Below are 18,564 nucleotides of genomic sequence, written 5' to 3' on the forward strand. Positions count from 1 at the left end.
GAGACAGAGCACAACTTGGGGGAGGGGCAGAGACAGAAGGAGACACAAAACCTGAAGCATATTCCAGGCTCTGAGCTGTCCGCACAGAGCTCAATGCAGGGCACGGGGCTCGAACCCACAAACATGTGAGATCATAATCTGAGCCAAAGTCTGACGCTTAACCTCTTAACCAACTGAGCCAGCCAAGTGCCCCCAAGCTGGGTTTTATTTATTTATTTTTAAAAAAATTTTTTTAATGTTTATTTATTTTTGAGACAGAGAGAGACAGAGCATGAACGGGGGAGGGTCAGAGAGTGGGAGACACAGACTCTGAAACAGGCTCCAGGCTCTGAGCTGTCAGCACAGAGCCCGATACGGGGCTCGAACTCACAGACCGCGAGATCATGACCTGAGCTGAAGTCAGACGCTTAACCGACTGAGCCACCCAGGCGCCCCCCAAAGCTGGGTTTTATATAATGGGAAGGTATGGGAAGTGGTGAGGGTCAACATGCAGGGAAAACATTCCCAATATGATGTCAAGTAGACTTGCTGGCATTACGTTATGTTTTCATTTTAAACCAACCTCATTTTAGGATAAAATAATAATAATTATAATTATTATATTATTACTATTAAATTACTATTAAATTATTAAACATAATTTATTTTAATGTAACATTAACATATCCAAACAAGTTTAGTTTCTCTTTAATAAGAAGCCAAAAGTAGATAAACCTATGTCTAGTAATTAGTGTCTAGTATTTTGTCTTATTTGGAAATAATCTAGATGTTTAATGAATTTAACTTAACTCATTATTTAACTTAGCAAAACTTTTAAGATTATAAGTTACAAAAAAAATCAGGGAAACTACTGTTGGGAGGGCCATTGACCCCTTACCTAAAACTTTTTTTTTTAACAATTATATTTAGATTACTTACTTACAAAAACTTTATGAAATATTAGACAAAGTCAGTCATTATTTTAAGCCATTACTTTCTCGTTGATAGATATTATAAGAGATAACAAAATGATTTGGTTAGTAAACTCATGTAGATAAAAGTTTTATATTTAATCTTGATAACTCTAAGGACATGCTTATCTTAATTAAACCATCAATCCCAAACTAATTTTTATATCAAAAAAATTTTTTTAGATCACATGGACTTGAAAAGCATTACAAACCCAATCCTTACAAGCATGTGTCTTTAGACCAACTAAATATAGCCCATTTATAAGTTAATTTTAGCAATACCATCCAGAAGTAGAAACTCAGTTACAACACATCCATGGACACATGTGAATAGATAAGATAGACATAGACTTTGACCTTATAGCTTCTGTTTGAAAATTCTGCCATGAAACAGGTACAAAATTTACTAGTTTATAAAGGTTGGACCTGAATTTTTTTTTTTTTTTTTTAGGTTTGTTTGTTTGGTTATTTTGGTGGATGAAATAAGTTAAGGTTATTGGTCTAGATAGGTAAAGCTTTTTAAAAGTGTATTTATGGCCTTTCGTGGGTGGTGGCAAGAGCAGAGAGTGTGCCATGAAGACCTCAGGCACACCGCGAGGGTGCAAGGTGGTGGGGCACTGCCTATCCACCCCCAAGTGCAGAACTCCACACTCTATCGCATGCAAATCTTTGCACCTAGTCCGCTTGTCACCACGTTCCGCTTCTGGTACTTTTATTGCAGGATTGTTAAGCGTGACGGTCAAGAAAGAATTCTTGAGAAATTTTACGGTGCCACTTAGTAAGTTTACTTAGTAAGTAGCAAGGGGACAGGACCCATGGGCAGAAAAAGCAGCATTCTGCTGCATGAAGCTGGTGGTTACATGCTTAGTGCTCAAGGGGGAGGAGACGTGCAGGAAGTATTAGATCATTAATATCTTCGTATTTCTACTTGTAAAACCACTTTCACAAGAATTCTCTGGTGCTTATAATTCGGTTTGATGTTAACTATTGATGAGATATATAGACAGTCATGAGACCCTTTAAGAATGTAACAACCAGCACTTACTTGATCCTTGTCAAAACCAAGCATGCTGTAGATCAGCCTTCTGGGCTAAAGGTGAACATTTTTCTGCTTTTATCCATCATCACTTTGTACCTTAGCTGAAGAAGATGAAGTCTTCAGGGTGTGTGAGAAATCCCCCTTGCGGGTGAAGAACTTTGGCATCTGGCTGCACTATGACTCCCACAGTGGCACCCACAACATGTACCGGAAGTACCAGGGCCTGACCACTGCCCCTACCACCCAGTGCTGGCAAGACATGGGTGCGTGGCACCACTCCTGCCTGGGCCCTCTTGATCCAGATCATGAAGATGGAGGAGATTGCTGCCAGCATGTGACACTGACTGGCAGTCAAGCAGTCTAAGATCAATGACTCTAAGATCAAATTCCTGCTACCCCACCAGGTCCTACATTGTCAGCACAAGTCACCCTTCACCACCAACAGACCCAACACCTTCTTTTAGATGCAGAGCCTCCTGTCCCCAGGTCTGCCCAAGTCAACTCCTTGGAAAACCTAAAAGAAAAAAAATTATAATACATATATAATTATTAAAATATATATATAATTATTAAAAAAATATATATGTATATATTTGTGGAGAAGATGCTTAAGGTTTGTATTTGTCCTTGGCAAGTCAAGTTTTAAATGGCCTTTCCTCCTTATTTTTACTTGGTTAGTGTTACCTCCCTGGAATTTGCATTTTAAGGGATGGGCTAGATTAGGAATTCCTAGAAAGACTAGGCAGAACACTGTATTTACAGTGTGAAGGTGCAGAGGGAAAATGCAAGCACTTTCTAGAAGGACTTTCCTTCTCTTAAGGGCAGAAGTTTTACAATACTTTATAAGCCTTTTGGGATAAATAAGAGAGGTTTGGGGATTGGTAAAAATGATTGCGTTTGAACAGTTTTTGGAATTACACCTCTGGTCCTATAAAGACCAGATTTGTAAACCATAGTCAGCCATTTTTAGTTTCTCAAAGAACTGGATTATTACCTAAATAATATCAAAGGACTGACACATTCATCTACCTATAAGAAAGTCTTCTTTTCCTCTGGGCACATTTAGCTTAGGGGAGAAGGCCTTAAATTTTTTTTTATCAGGCTCTGCATATCAGTGTTTAATTTGGCCAAATTTCTGATTATAGAATCTTTTAAACTATCTTGTTAGGTTTTAGCTGGGACAAACAATAAAGATTTCTGGCAGTGTTAAACAAACTCTTGAACCCAAGAGGCGTTCTCAAAGAGGGGGATAAAAGATATTATTTTTACAGGACGTAGGGCCTCTTCCAAAGATAGTCAAAGAAAGAATGGATAACCTGTAGGTCCCAGAGAGGCAAAAAGTCAAACCAAATTCTTAAGATGCAAAACGAGATTAGCAAGGACACAGCTATTCCCAAAAGGAAAAGAATTACTAGTCAATAGCATCTGGATTTGGAAAGAAAGGGATAATTTCAATTTTTTTTTCAATATATGAAATTTATTGTCAAATTGGTTTCCATACAACACCCAGTGCTCATCCCAAAAGGTGCCCTCCTCAATACCCATCACCCACCCTCCCCTCCCTCCCACCCCCCATCAACCCTCAGTTTGTTCTCAGTTTTTAACAGTCTCTTATGCTTTGGCTCTCTCCCACTCTAACCTCTTTTTTTTTTTTTTTCCTTCCCCTCCCCCATGGGTTTCTGTTAAGTTTCTCAGGATCCACATAAGAGTGAAACCATATGGTATCTGTCTTTCTCTGTATGGCTTATTTCACTTAGCATCACACTCTCCAGTTCCATCCACGTTGCTACAAAAGGCCATATTTCATTCTTTCTCATTGCCACGTAGTATTCCATTGTGTATATAAACCACAATTTCTTTATCCATTCATCAGTTGATGGACATTTAGGCTCTTTCCATAATTTGGCTATTGTTGAGAGTGCTGCTATAAACATTGGGGTACAGGTGCCCCTATGCATCAGTACTCCTGTATCCCTTGGGTAAATTCCTAGCAGTGCTATTGCTGGGTCATAGAGTAGGTCTATTTTTAATTTTCTGAGGAACCTCCACACTGCTTTCCAGAGCGGCTGCACCAATTTGCATTCCCACCAACAGTGCAAGAGGGTTCCTGTTTCTCCACATCCTCTCCAGCATCTATAGTCTCCTGATTTGTTCATTTTGGCCACCCTGACTGGCGTGAGGTGATATCTGAGTGTGGTTTTGATTTGTATTTCCCTGATAAGGAGCGACGCTGAACATCTTTTCATGTGCCTGTTGGCCATCCGGATGTCTTCTTTAGAGAAGTGTCTATTCATATCTTCTGCCCATTTCTTCACTGGGTTATTTGTTTTTCTGTTGTGGAGTTTGGTGAGCTCTTTATAGATTTTGGATACTAGCCCTTTGTCCGATATGTCATTTGCAAATATCTTTTCCCATTCCGTTGGTTGCCTTTTAGTTTTGTTGGTTGTTTCCTTTGCTGTGCAGAAGCTTTTTATCTTCATAAGGTCCTAGTAATTCATTTTTGCTTTTAATTCCCTTGCCTTTGGGGATGTGTCGAGTAAGAGATTGCTACGGCTGAGGTCAGAGAGGTCTTTTCCTGCTTTCTCCTCTAAGGTTTTGATGGTTTCCTGTCTCACGTTCAGGTCCTTTATCCATTTTGAGTTTATTTTTGTGAATGGTGTGAGAAAGTGGTCTAGTTTCAACCTTCTGCATGTTGCTGTCCAGTTCTCCCAGCACCATTTGTTAAAGAGACTGTCTTTTTTCCATTGGATGTTCTTTCCTGCTTTGTCAAAGATGAGTTGGCCATAAGTTTGTGGGTCTAGTTCTGGGGTTTCTATTCTATTCCATTGGTCTATGTGTCTGTTTTTGTGCCAATACCATGCTGTCTTGATGATGACAGCTTTGTAGTAGAAGCTAAAGTCTGGGATTGTGATGCCTCCTGCTTTGGTCTTCTTCTTCAGAATTACTTTGGCTATTCAGGGCCTTTTGTGGTTCCATATGAATTTTAGGATGGCTTGTTCTAGTTTCGAGAAGAATGCTGGTGCAATTTTGATTGAGATTGCATTGAACGTGTAGATAGCTTTGGGTAGTATTGACATTTTGACAATATTTATTCTTCCAATTCATGAGCAGGGAATGTCTTTCCATTTCTTTATATCTTCTTCAATTACCTTCATAAGCTTTCTATAGTTTTCAGCATACAGATCCTTTACATCTTTGGTTAGATTTATTCCTAGGTATTTTATGCTTCTTGGTGCAATTGTGAATGGGATCAGTTTATTTGTCTTTCTGTTGCTTCATTGTTAGTGTATAAGAATGCAACTGATTTCTGTACATTGATTTTGTATCCTGCAACTTTGCTGAATTCATGTATCAGTTCTAGCAGACTTTTGGTGGAGTCTATCGGATTTTCCATGTATAATATCATGTCATCTGCAAAAAGCGAAAGCTTGACTTCATCTTTGCCAATTTTGATGCCTTTGATTTCCTTTTGTTGTCTGATTGCTGATGCTAGAACTTCCAACACTATATTAAACAACAGCGGTGAGAGTGGGCATCCCTGTCGTGTTCCTGATCTCAGGGAAAAAGCTCTCAGTTTTTCCCCATTGAGGATGATGTTAGCTGTGGGCTTTTCATAAATGGCTTTTATGATCTTTAAGTATGTTCCTTCTATCCCGACTTTCTCAAGGGTTTTTATTAAGAAAGGTGCTGGATTTTGTCAAAGGCCTTTTCTGCATCGATTGACAGGATCATATGGTTCTTCTCTTTTTTTTTGTTAATGTAATGTATCACGTTGATTGATTTGCGAATGTTGAACCAGCCCTGCATCCCAGGAATGAATCCCACTTGATCATGGTGAATAATTCTTTTTATATGCTGTTGAATTCGATTTGCTAGTATCTTTTTGAGAATTTTTGCATCCATATTCATCAGAGATATTGGCCTGTAGTTCTCTTTTTTTACTTGGTCTCTGTCTGGTTTAGGAATCAAAGTAATACTGGCTTCATAGAATGAGTCTGGAAGTTTTCCTTCCCTTTCTATTTCTTGGAATAGCTTGAGAAGGATAGGTATTATCTCTGCTTTAAACATCTGGTAGAGGGGCGTCTGGGTGGCGCAGTCGGTTACGCGTCCGACTTCAGTCAGGTCACGATCTCGCGGTCCGTGAGTTCGAGCCCCGCGTCGGGCTCTGGGCTGATGGCTCAGAGCCTGGAGCCTGTTTCCGATTCTGTGTCTCCCTCTCTCTCTGCCCCTCCCCCGTTCATGCTCTGTCTCTCTCTGTCCCAAAAATAAATAAAAAACGTTGAAAAAAAAATTAAAAAAAAAAAAAAAACGTCTGGTAGAACTCCCCTGGGAAGCCATCTGGTGCTGGACTCTTATTTGTTGGGAGATTTTTGATAACCAATTCAATTTCTTCGCTGGTTATGGGTCTGTTCAAGCTTTCTATTTCCTCCTGATTGAGTTTTGGAAGAGTGTGGGTGTTTAGGAATTTGTCCATTTCTTCCAGTTGTCCAATTTGTTGGCATATAATTTTTCATAGTATTCCCTGATAATTGTTTGTATCTCTGAGGGATTGGTTGTAATAATCCCATTTTCATTCATGATTTTATCTATTTGGGTCATCTCCCTTTTCTTTTTGAGAAGCCTGGCTAGAGGTTTGTCAATTTTGTTTATTTTTTCAAAAAACCAACTCTTGGTTTCATTGATCTGCTCTACAGTTTTTTTAGATTCTATATTGTTTATTTCTGCTCTGATCTTTATTATTTCTCTTCTTCTGCTGGGTTTAGGCTGCCTTTGCTGTTCTGCTTCTATTTCCTTTAGGTGTGCTGTTAGATTTTGTATTTGGGATTTTTCTTGTTTCTTGAGATAGGCCTGGATTGCAATGTATTTTCCTCTCAGGACTGCCTTCGCTGCATCCCAAAGCGTTTGGATTGTTGTATTTTCATTTTTGTTTGTTTCCATATATTTTTTAATTTCTTCTCTAATTGCCTGGTTGAGGTCATTCTTTAGTAAAGTGTTCTTTAACCTCCATGCTTTTGGAGGTTTTCCAGACTTTTTCCTGTGGTTGATTTCAAGCTTCATAGCATTGTGGTCTGAAAGTATGGATGGTATAATTTCAATTCTTGTGAACTTATGAAGGGCTGTTTTGTGACCCAGTATATGATCTATCTTGGAGAATGTTCCATGTGCACTCGAGAAGAAAGTATATTCTGTTGCTTTGGGATGTAGAGTTCTAAATATATCTGTCAAGTCCATCTGATCCAATGTATCGTTCAGGGCCCTTGTTTCTTTATTGACCGTGTGTCTAGATGATCTATCCATTTCTGTTAGTGGAGTGTTAAAGTCCCCTGCAATTACCACATTCTTATCAATAAGGTTGCTTATGTTTATGAGTAATTGTTTTATATATTTGGGGGCTCCAGTATTCGGCGCATAGACATTTATAATTGTTAGCTCTTCCTGATGGATAGACCCTGTAACTATTATATAATGCCCTTCTTCATCTCTTGTTACAGCCTTTAATTTAAAGTCTAGTTTGTCTGATATAAGTATGGCTACTCCAGCTTTCTTTTGGCTTCCAGTAGCATGATAAATAGTTCACCATCCCCTCACTCTCAATCTAAAGGTGTCCTCAGGTCTAAAATGAGTCTCTTGTAGACAGCAAATAGATGGGTCTTGTTTTTTTTATCCATTCTGATACCCTATGTCTTTTGGTTGGTGCATTTAATCCATTTACATTCAATGTTATTATAGAAAGATACGGGTTTAGAGTCATTGTGATGTCTGTATGATTTATGCTTGTAGTGATGTCTCTGGTACTTTGTCCCACAGGGTCCCCCTTAGGATCTCTTGTAGGGCTGGTTTAGTGGTGACAAATTCCTTCAGTTTTTGTTTGTTTGGGAAGATCTTTATCTCTCCTTCTATTCTAAATGACAGACTTGCTGGATAAAGGATTCTCGGCTGCATATTTTTTCTTTTTAGCACACTGAAGATATCGTGCCAATTCTTTCTGGCCTGCCAAGTTTCAAAAGAGAGATCAGTCACGAGCCTTATAGGTCTCCCTTTATATGTGAGGGCACATTTATCCCTTGCTGCTTTCAGAATTTTCTCTTTATCCTTGTATTTTGCCAGTTTGACTATGATATGTCGTGCAGAAGATCGATTCAAGTTACGTCTGAAGGGAGTTCTCTGTGCCTCTTGGATTTCAATGCCTTTTTCCTTCCCCAGTTCAGGGAAGTTCTCAGCTATTATTTTTTCAAGTACCCCTTCAGCACCTTTCCCTCTCTCTTCCTCCTCTGGGATACCAATTATGCGTATATTATTTCTTTTTAGTGTATCACTTAGTTCTCTAATTTTTCCCTCATACTCCTGGATTTTTTTTATCTTTCTCTCAGCTTCCTGTTTTTCCATAACTTTATCTTCTAGTTCACCTATTCTCTCCTCTGCCTCTTCAATCTGAGCCGTCGTGGTTTCCATTTTGTTTTGCATTTCGTTTAAAGTGTTTTTCAGCTCCTCGTGACTGTTCCTTAGTCCCTTGATCTCTGTAGCAAGAGATTCTCTGCTGTCTATACTGTTTTCCAGCCCAGCGATTAATTTTATGACTATTATTCTAAATTCACTTTCTGTTATATTATTTAAATCCTTTTTGATCAGTTCATTAGCTGTTGTGATAATTTCAATTTTTATTACCTTCTCTCAATTGAGCTCAGGAAGTATTAAAAAAAAAAACAAAAACAAAACCCAAAAAAAACCCTTCTGAGGATTCTCTCTACATTTTTTTTTTTTTTTTTTTTTTTTTTACCATGACCCTTAGCCTTTGACCAAGGAAGGAAGGATATCTGAGGAGGATCACCTGTAACCTCAGGCAGTTTTATTTGAAAGGGTAACTGTCCCTTCAGAATGAAAAGGCAGTTCAGACAGAAAATTGGTACTCAGGTAAAGAAAAATAGAGGGGAACAGTAGGAGTTACGTTAGCCTTAGAGTCTTTTGTCTCAGGTACCTCTTATGTTTTTAATTATTTTATTAGCCTTTTGTAACAAATCTTCAATGAGACTATTTTGGAATCTTGAAGCCTTTTGGAAGTTTCTGCACACCAATTAAAATGGGCCTCCCACTCTGTTTAATTTGGGAACCTTTGCTTTCAAATGTACTTCTTTATAAATTTTCGTTTAAATGTTTTTATTTTTGAGAGATAGAGCGTAAGCTGGGGAAGGGCAGAGAGAGAGGGAGACAGAATCTGAAGCAGACTCCAGGCTCCATGCTGTCAGCACAGAGCCCAACAGAGGGCTCGAACTTAGGAACCTCGAGATCATGACCTGAGCTGAAGTCAGATGCTTAACTGACTGGGCCATCCAGGCGCCCCCAAGTGCACTTTTTAAATGAACAAGATTGTCTAATTGAATGTTCCCCATAGTGGCCACTATAACTCTAGGTTATGTTTAATAAAGTTCTCTCATCTTTCTAGATATCTGCAACTTCTAGGACTACAGTTCTTAGACATAAAATTAGCAGGTGTGCTCAAAGGTACTACTCTTGACTCTTTAGAGTTTAAGGATTTCATTAGCTAAAGCTTTGGGTTTCTTGGAGCTGAACTAATACTTGAAAGGGATTTGCCGCGGGGTTGTGGATTGTGCATGTTTCACAGCGTACTTCATTGTATGGAAGTTTTCTTGAGGTTAGTGGGTGACCTAGTGTCGATCTAACCTGTTCTGTAACAAATTATCCTATCGAAGGAGTCTTCTTCAGGTGACAAGCTCTCTAACGGCTTTAAATGCTCAACACATGCCCATCAGTTTTTTGCAGCTTTTGGGCCTCCAAGATCCTGCTAGCGATAGCCTCTCTTGGCGCAAAGTAGGACAAACAAACGTTCACCTTAATGTATCAGTAGAACTGCGTCCTGGCCATAAGCTGGTCCTCTGCACACCACCACCAATTTTCGTGGAATCCTGCTGAGGTTTTCCACCTGGGGATTTGTGGTCTGAGAGTCTAGAGGCTTGGCTGGGAGCAGACACTTCTGCCAGCTCAGCTGGGCTCTGGGAAATCATGCCGGCTCAAACGGCTCTGGCCATAACTGTCTGCCAGCTCAAACTGACCCGCTCTGTAAAGAAAAGCCAATTCGATGAAGAGCTCAAACACAAAATAGAGCAGAACTTAGACTAAGAGGAACTTGCCCCTGGAAACTGCAAGAAACACAAAGGGCTTGCGGGTAGCACACCTGTGATTCTCATTGTCTCCCCGTGCTGCTGGAAGTGTGCTTTGGTTTCCACCACTGCCACCAAATCTATTAAATAACAAAATTCAACCAAGTAAATTTGAAGATCTAATTGGCTTTATTAAGCAACTCATGGGGCGCCCGGGTGGCTCAGTCGGTTAAGTGTCTGACTTCAGCTCAGGTCATGATTTCACGGTGTGTGAGTTCAAGCCCCGCATGGGGCCCTGTGCTGGCAGCTCAGAGCCTGGAGCCTGCTTCCGATTCTGTGTCTCCCTCTCTCTCTCTCTGCCCCACCCCGCTCACACTCTGGCTGTCTCAAAAATAAATAAACATTAAAAAAAAAACAATTCATGAATCAGACAGCACCCCACCTAGCAAGTAGACAGGTGGTCCAAGGAGTTGTACAAAATGGAAGGTTTTTATAGACAGATGGTGGGGACAAGAAAGCTACTAGCAAAAGAAAAGGATTGTTCCAGAAGAAGCTGTTTGTTAGGAAAAACAAGAGGCCTTATCATGCAGATTTCCTCCTCTTTTTTTGGTGGATGGAGAGGACCCAGGTGACAGACTCATGGGCAATGATGAAAAGAAACATTTCTTGACTAACCAGTTAAGGCTACATTTCTTGGGGAGGTTGAATCTGCAATTACATTGGGTATTATGCTCTGGTTTGGAAACTCTAAGTGACACCATTTAGGGCCTGCAATTTTCTTTTCTCTCTCTCTCTCTTTTTTTAACAGACCCATTCCTCACCTTTCCCTTCTCTGCTCTGTATCAGGGTGGTCTGTGGTCCCTGTTGCCTGTGTGTGTCATGTGGCTTCCAGCTGGGTTTGGCCAGTGTGGAGCACTAGTAGGGACCAGAGGCTGGGAGAGTGGAAGGGGGGGAGTAAAAGAGAAGTTAGGGTCTTTGTCCCTCCTTCCTCTCTGCCTTAGAAAGCTCCCTTAGCTGGCCCTAGCTTCCCACTGGAGAGCCCTACCATGATTTCAGCTTTACCAAGTATGTCAGTCAGGGTCCAGTCATCGGAGAGAGAACCTACACCGTACTGCGAATGGGGGAAGTTTAGTACAAAGAATTATTCACTATAACAGACACTGGAGTAATAGGGGATTGGCCAGTAAGAAATAAAGGGAACTCTAAAGAATTTAAAAATAGCAGATATAAGGAACAGTCACCACCTTGGGGCTGAGATAGAGAATCCAAGTACAATCCTTCCCAACCTCCCCAAAACAAAGATCTAGATCTTACTGGAGACAGAATCGTCATGGCTCACTGGATGGTGAAGTTTGCTGAGGCGCCATGGCAGCAGAACTTACTGAGGTACGGAGGGTAGCCAGCTACAGGCAGATGCCTCACTTTGCAACTCACTGCAAAGCTACTCTAGGGAATGCTGGGAGACACTGCCTGCAGGGGGGTACCATGTGCTACTGGCTAGGGGATACTGCAGAAGCTGGGCACTGCAGATACCATGCATGCTGCAGAAGCCAGGCTCTGCAGAGGCAAAACTGTGGGAGCACTGGTAGGAGAAGCACCTGGGAATCAGGAAAAGGAAGTGGGGGGGGGGAGGGGGGGACTCAAAATTGCTTCTGAAATGACTCTCCAGTGCCTCCTACTGACAACGCTTACCATTATGCCTACTGACAAAGGAGAAATACTCAGATGGAGCAATATTTATACTGCTGCATAATATATTACCACAAAGTCAGTAACTTACACAATACAAATTTATCATCTCACTCCTTCTGACACATTTTGTCTGGGTCTCTGCTTAGGATCTCACAAGCCTGAAATCAAGGTTTCAGCTGCTGCACCCTCATCTGGAGGCTCAGTGAGGGAATGACCCATTTCCAAGTTCATTGACGTTGCTGGCAGAATCTAGTTCTGAGCAGATGTAAGACTAAAGTCTCTGTTTTCTTGTTGACTGTTGACTGATGACCACTCTCAACAACTAGAGGCCACTGTTGCCATGCGGCCCCATCATAGGCCCTCTTAAACTTTGAATCTCTTGTTTTAGGAGAGAACACAGTCCCTTTTAGGGGTCACCTTGGTGCCATGCTCACCCAGGAAAATCACCCTTTTGATTAACTCAGTCACCTGATTTGAGACATCAACTACATTTGCAAAAGTCCTTTTCCTTTGTCATCTGGTGTAATCCAATCATACGTGTGAAATCCATCATAATCACAGTCCTACCCACACTTAAGAGGAAGGGATTATACGGTATGTATACCAAAGAGGTAGGGGTCTTTGGGGGTCATCTTAGAATTATGCCTATAGGCAATGAAGGGTAAATCTGGAGTGGAATAACTCTAGCTCCTGGGTTCCAGAAACATCACCTCCTCTCCAGCCAAGAAGAAAGCAACTGTCAACCATTGCTAAACCCTAGGTTGCCCTACCACCCCCTGTTGATTTCTTGTCTGCTTCCTCATCCATATGTTATGACTCCCTGTACTAAATTCTGTGTTTCAAATACTCAGAATAGGTTTTTTTTTTTTCCTCTAGTTAGACTTTTATTAAGATAAAGTTTTGCTGGTGTGTTTTCACTCAGGCAACTTTGGGTAAAACCATAAAAGTGGCAAAGTTTATACATGGAACTGGGGTCTGGATCACCCGCCTTTGCAGTTAATTTTACTCTACTGACCCTGCTTGTGCCCAATTCAGATACACCAGTCCCAAATTACAATGGTTTATTATTAGATTCATTTGGCTTTATGACTTGGTGGGTCTTACAGAACCCAGCTCATAGCAGTCTGGCCACATCGATACACGATGTAACATAATCAGATGCTCCATTTCTATCAAGGTTCAGTAGCATAATGGGAGCTGATTTTCAAAAGGGTTTTAAGTTTTGTGCAGATTGTGGACCTTGTTCCAGAACCTAGGGTCTACATAGTGATACTTTTATTGGGGTTTGCCATAAACTGCACAAGGCAGCCTTTCCCACCATTAATACCTCCAACATTGGGGTGCCTGGATGGTTCAGTCAGTTGAGAGTCTGACTCTTGGTTTTGGCTCAGGTCATGATCTCGCTGTTGCATGAGTTTGAGCCCATCAGTCTCTGCACTGACAGTGCGGAGCTGGCTTGCGATTCTCTCTCTCTCTCTGCCTCTCCCTTGCTCACACTCTCTCCCTCTCAAAATAAATAAATGAACTTTAAAAAAAAAAAAAGCGTGTCTGGGTGGTGCAGTTGGTTAAGCATCTGACTTTGGCTCAGGTCATGATCTCACAATTCTAGGGTTTGAGCCCTGCATCGGGTGAATTTGAGTCCCACATCAGGTGAGCTTGTGCCCTGCTTCAGATGAGCACAAACCCTGCTTTGGGTGAGCCCCGTTTCTCTCTCTCTCCCTCTCTTTCTCTCTCTCTGCCCTTGCTCACTTGTGCCCTCTTTCTCGCAATATAAATACACACACACATACATACATACGTACATACCTCCAACATCATAAGGTCTTGTAAGTTCCAGGCAACGGTGCTGTTTATTCCATCAACTCCAGGAAGTCTTCCATGTTACTCAGTAAATGGGCTGGAATGTGGAATATGCTGTCTCCAGAACCCAGAGAAATCTATGGGGTGTTGTGCTTCCTTCTTAGTGGTGGGAGGTACAATTGTCAGGGGTGAGAGTGTGTCTACATTGTGTGAGTAGAAGTCTCAGTCCTGGGACTCCCCATGAGAGGATTTTCATGGGGATCCATGCCCAGAATAAAGAAGGTCAGAAGGAAAGTAGCAAGCAGATGCAATTTATTAAAGCAAAAGTACACTCGCAAGGAGGGAGAGTGGACAGACCCTAGGTTCTTTTGGCATTGGATATTATCGGGTCTTTCTGGGTTGGGAGGAACTGTGAGGTACAGTGGGGTGGTCTCTAATGGAGTCTGTTTCCAATCATTTGGGACACTCATCTCACAGGTTGGGAGGGGGAGTTTTTTTTTTTTTTTTTTTTTTTTTTTTTTATGAAGTTTATTGACAAATTGGTTTCCATACAACACCCAGTGCTCATCCCAAAAGGTGCCCTCCTCACTACCCATCACCCACCCGCCCCTCCCTCCCACCCCCCATCAACCCTCAGTTTGTTCTCAGTTTTTAACAGTCTCTTATGCTTTGGCTCTCTCCCACTCTAACGTCTTTTTTTTTTTTCTCCCTTCCCCTCCCCCATGGGTTCCTGTTGAGTTTCTCAGGATCCACATAAGAGTGAAACCATATGGTATCTGTCTTTCTCTGTATGGCTTATTTCACTTAGCATCACACTCTCCAGTTCCATCCACGTTGCTACAAAAGGCCATATTTCATTTTTTCTCATTGCCACGTAGTATTCCATTGTGTATATAAACCACAATTTCTTTATCCATTCATCAGTTGATGGACATTTAGGCTCTTTCCATAATTTGGCTATTGTTGAGAGTGCTGCTATGAACATTGGGGTACAAGTGCCCCTATGCATCAGTACTCCTGTATCCCTTGGGTAGATTCCTAGCAGTGCTATTGCTGGGTCATAGGGTAGGTCTATTTTTAATTTTCTGAGGAACCTCCACACTGTTTTCCAGAGCGGCTGCACCAATTTGCATTCCCACCAACAGTGCAAGAGGGTTCCCGTTTCTCCACATCCTCTCCAGCATCTATAGTCTCCTGATTTGTTCATTTTGGCCACTCTGACTGGCGTGAGGTGATACCTGAGTGTGGTTTTGATTTGTATTTCCCTGATAAGGAGCGACGCTGAACATCTTTTCATGTGCCTGTTGGCCATCTGGATGTCTTCTTTAGAGAAGTGTCTATTCATGTTTTCTGCCCATTTCTTCACTGGGTTATTTGTTTTTCGGGTGTGGAGTTTGGTGAGCTCTTTATAGATTTTAGATACTAGCCCTTTGTCCGATATGTCATTTGCAAATATCTTTTCCCATTCCGTTGGTTGTCTTTTAGTTTTGTTGGTTGTTTCCTTTGCTGTGCAGAAGCTTTTTATCTTCATAAGGTCCCAGTAATTCACTTTTGCTTTTAATTCCCTTGCCTTTGGGGATGTGTCGAGTAAGAGATTGCTACGGCTGAGGTCAGAGAGGTCTTTTCCTGCTTTCTCCTCTAAGGTTCTGATGGTTTCCTGTCTCACATTTAGGTCCTTTATCCATTTTGAGTTTATTTTTGTAAATGGTGTGAGAAAGTGGTCTAGTTTCAACCTTCTGCATGTTGCTGTCCAGTTCTCCCAGCACCATTTGTTAAAGAGGCTGTCTTTTTTCCATTGGATGTTCTTTCCTGCTTTGTCAAAGATGAGTTGGCCATATGTTTGTGGGTCTAGTTCTGGGGTTTCTATTCTATTCCATTGGTCTGTGTGTCTGTTTTTGTGCCAATACCATGCTGTCTTGATGATGACAGCTTTGTAGTAGAGGCTGAAGTCTGGGATTGTGATGCCTCCTGCTTTGGTCTTCTTCTTCAAAATTCCTTTGGCTATTCGGGGCCTTTTGTGGTTCCATATGAATTTTAGGATTGCTTGTTCTAGTTTCGAGAAGAATGCTGTTTTATGAAAAGCCCACAGCTAACATCATCCTCAACGGGGAAAAACTGAGAGCTTTTTCCCTGAGATCAGGAACACGACAGGGATGCCCACTCTCACCGTTGTTATTTAACATAGTGCTGGAAGTTCTAGCATCAGCAATCAGACAACAAAAGGAAATCAAAGGCATCAAAATTGGCAAAGATGAAGTCAAGCTTTCGCTTTTTGCAGATGACATGATATTATACATGGAAAATCCGATAGACTCCACCAAAAGTCTGCTAGAACTGATACATGAATTCAGCAAAGTTGCAGGATACAAAATCAATGTACAAAAATCAGTTGCATTCTTATACACTAACAATGAAGCAACAGAAAGACAAATAAAGAAACTGATCCCATTCACAATTGCACCAAAAAGCATAAAATACCTAGGAATTAATCTAACCAAAGATGTAAAGGATCTGTATGCTGAAAACTATAGAAAGCTTATGAAGGTAATTGAAGAAGATTTAAAGAAATGGAAAGACATTCCCTGCTCATGGATTGGAAAAATAAATATTGTCAAAATGTCAATACTACCCAAAGCTATCTACACATTCAATGCAATCCCAATCAAAATTGCACCAGCATTCTTCTCGAAACTAGAACAAGCAATCCTAAAATTCATAGGGAGTTTTTGACCATACAAGGTTTGTGCCAGAACTGTAATGGCGTCTGGGTAAAAGGGCGGGGCTCGGTGGGGTGGGGAGCCTGTGCCCACAAGGCAAATGCATTATAATGAGCCTAGGGGTTACCCTAGGGCAAAAGTGGAAGAGACGAGTGCATGTTCTGCACCTGTGCCTCTTTATCTGTGAGGCCCAAAGTCTTGGAAGCCACAAGGTCAGGATGTTGAGCTCCAGGGCTTATAATGTGTACCTTTTTTTTTTTTAATTACCTTCCTTGCCTCCAGCGCTTGTCTCTATCATTCCTCTTCAAGGACTTGGGACTCTGCCTCAGGGCATTCCTTCCATTGCTCTATATTCTAACTCCTACCTAACATAATTACAATAAGTTGACCTTTACTTTAGAGGAAAATGTCCTGACCTACCCAGACCACTGGATCTCTAAAAACTGATGTTTTGGCCATTGAATCTTCAAAGGGCTTATCTCCCACTGACTGGAGCACAGGTGTCTTTCCAAGTTCACCAATATACTTGCGCCTTCTGGCTCATCTAGTGTAATGAAGTCATCCATAAATATAATAGACCAATGTGACATTCTGCATTTCCAGGTGGTCCAGGTCCTTTTGTACTATATTACATCTGAAGATAAAGTTAACGTGGCCCTAGGACAACAACATAAATGTGTATTGCTGTATGCATCCCACAGGAATACAAACTGCTTCTTTATTTTCTTTTCTTACCAGGATGGAAAAGAATGCATTCATCATATCAGAAGTCTGTACTTGAGACCATATTAATCTCCTCTGGCACGGACTTTAGCAGCCTTCACCCACTGAGCTCTGGATCTGAAAGCTGACTCTGATATGGAAACCGGGCAAGGAATCATGACTTTTTTGGGGGGTGGCTGCTCTCAGCCTCCTGATCATCCATTCTTGATTTCTTATTTTACAGATTGAGCAATACTCAAAACTCCTATTCGTTGTCCATTCATCTTGCTCCTAGACACACATCTCTTTGGGGGAAGAGGTTTGTTTGTTTGTTTATTAAGTTTTATTTACTTAAGTATTCTCTACACCCAACGTGGGGCTCAAACTCATGACCCCAAGATCAAGAGTCAAACACTCTTCTGACTCAGCCAGACTGGCACCCCTAGACACACATCTTCCTAACTCCTTCATAACTCCACCCTTTTTTCTTATGATAATTGTCCCCACTTTGCTCCTGATGGTTTTAGTCCTACCACTCAGCCTCCGTGACTTTAGGATCCTATTATCCCCATGGTTCTCAGGTGGTTCAGTCTTATAATGATGGAGCTTAGAGCTGAAACCCTGGCCTGCAGAAGATAGTCACCATGAAGTTTCTCAATGATTCTGGTGCGCCTTTTACCAGCACATTCCTTATCACTTTAGTAAATGAGATATCATCTGGATTCTTCTGCAGAACATGGTAAACAAATGGGTTTTTCAGACTTAAATAATATATCCACCTTAGAATACACATTTCTCTGAGCCTTTTAATCCTCTACTGCTTCCAAAGCAGTTCTGAATTTTCTATTTCAGAATAGAAATTTTCTATTTTCTATTTTTCAAAGCTTCCTCAAAAAACCATTCCTGCAGCAAATTAACACTATTCCCCAGAGTATTAAATCCTGCTATAGAGATTGCTCTCATAACCATAAATTCTTCTTTAGCCAATGTTTATACCTTGCCTCCATTAATCTAACATCCTTAGATCCAGTCCCACTTACATTCTCCCAGCTCCTGCCAATATATGTTGGCTAGACCCTGCAGCTTCTTTAGCTATAGTCCATTCCTTCCCTGAGTAGTTATGGAATGTGCTAGGTTATACTGTTACTTGACCCTAGTCATTAGTCTGATGGCCAGGAGGTGAGATGGGGGTTGATTATGGGGAGCAAGTACATGCTGTCTAACAGAGTGAAGGCCTCGACATCATCTTCAAGTAGAGGAGGATAAGTGGCCTTCAGCTGGAAGGAATGGGTTACTTCTTCAGGCCCAGAGGGGCCAAGGGAATCCAAGGATTCCAGATTTTCAAGTTCATCAACCCAGATAAGATATCCCCATCTCAAGTTTCAGGGTCCCACTCCTTCCCATTCAAGACCCTAACCTTGGTGTAACAGACTTGGCATGGCTAAGAATTCACTCTTCTATGGGGTTGTGCTACTATTTATAAAGTCTTGGACCCAATCTTCAACTTTTGCTTCCATCTGGCTGCAGGATTTGAGAGTCTGCTTATA

General features: G+C 41.2%; 1 protein-coding gene and 1 long non-coding RNA gene across 2 annotated transcripts in view; both read right to left on the bottom strand.

Moving 5' to 3' along the window:
* Nucleotides 1–18,564, bottom strand: part of BLOC1S6 (biogenesis of lysosomal organelles complex 1 subunit 6) — a 134,315-nt gene that overhangs the window by 36,908 nt on the left and 78,843 nt on the right. The gene's annotated exons all lie outside the window — the stretch shown is intronic.
* On the bottom strand, nt 623–14,093 carry LOC124508619 (uncharacterized). The gene is made up of 3 exons (XR_006961289.1): nt 13,605–14,093; nt 9,838–10,063; nt 623–2,503 (listed from the first exon to the last, which is right to left on the bottom strand). It is a non-coding gene; the product is annotated as an uncharacterized LOC124508619 (long non-coding RNA).

The sequence above is a fragment of the Lynx rufus genome, unplaced genomic scaffold, assembly GCF_022079265.1.
Source record: "Lynx rufus isolate CCGP_SWC_20201006 ecotype Redwood Valley unplaced genomic scaffold, mLynRuf1.p SCAF_13, whole genome shotgun sequence".
NCBI lineage: Eukaryota > Metazoa > Chordata > Mammalia > Carnivora > Felidae > Lynx > Lynx rufus.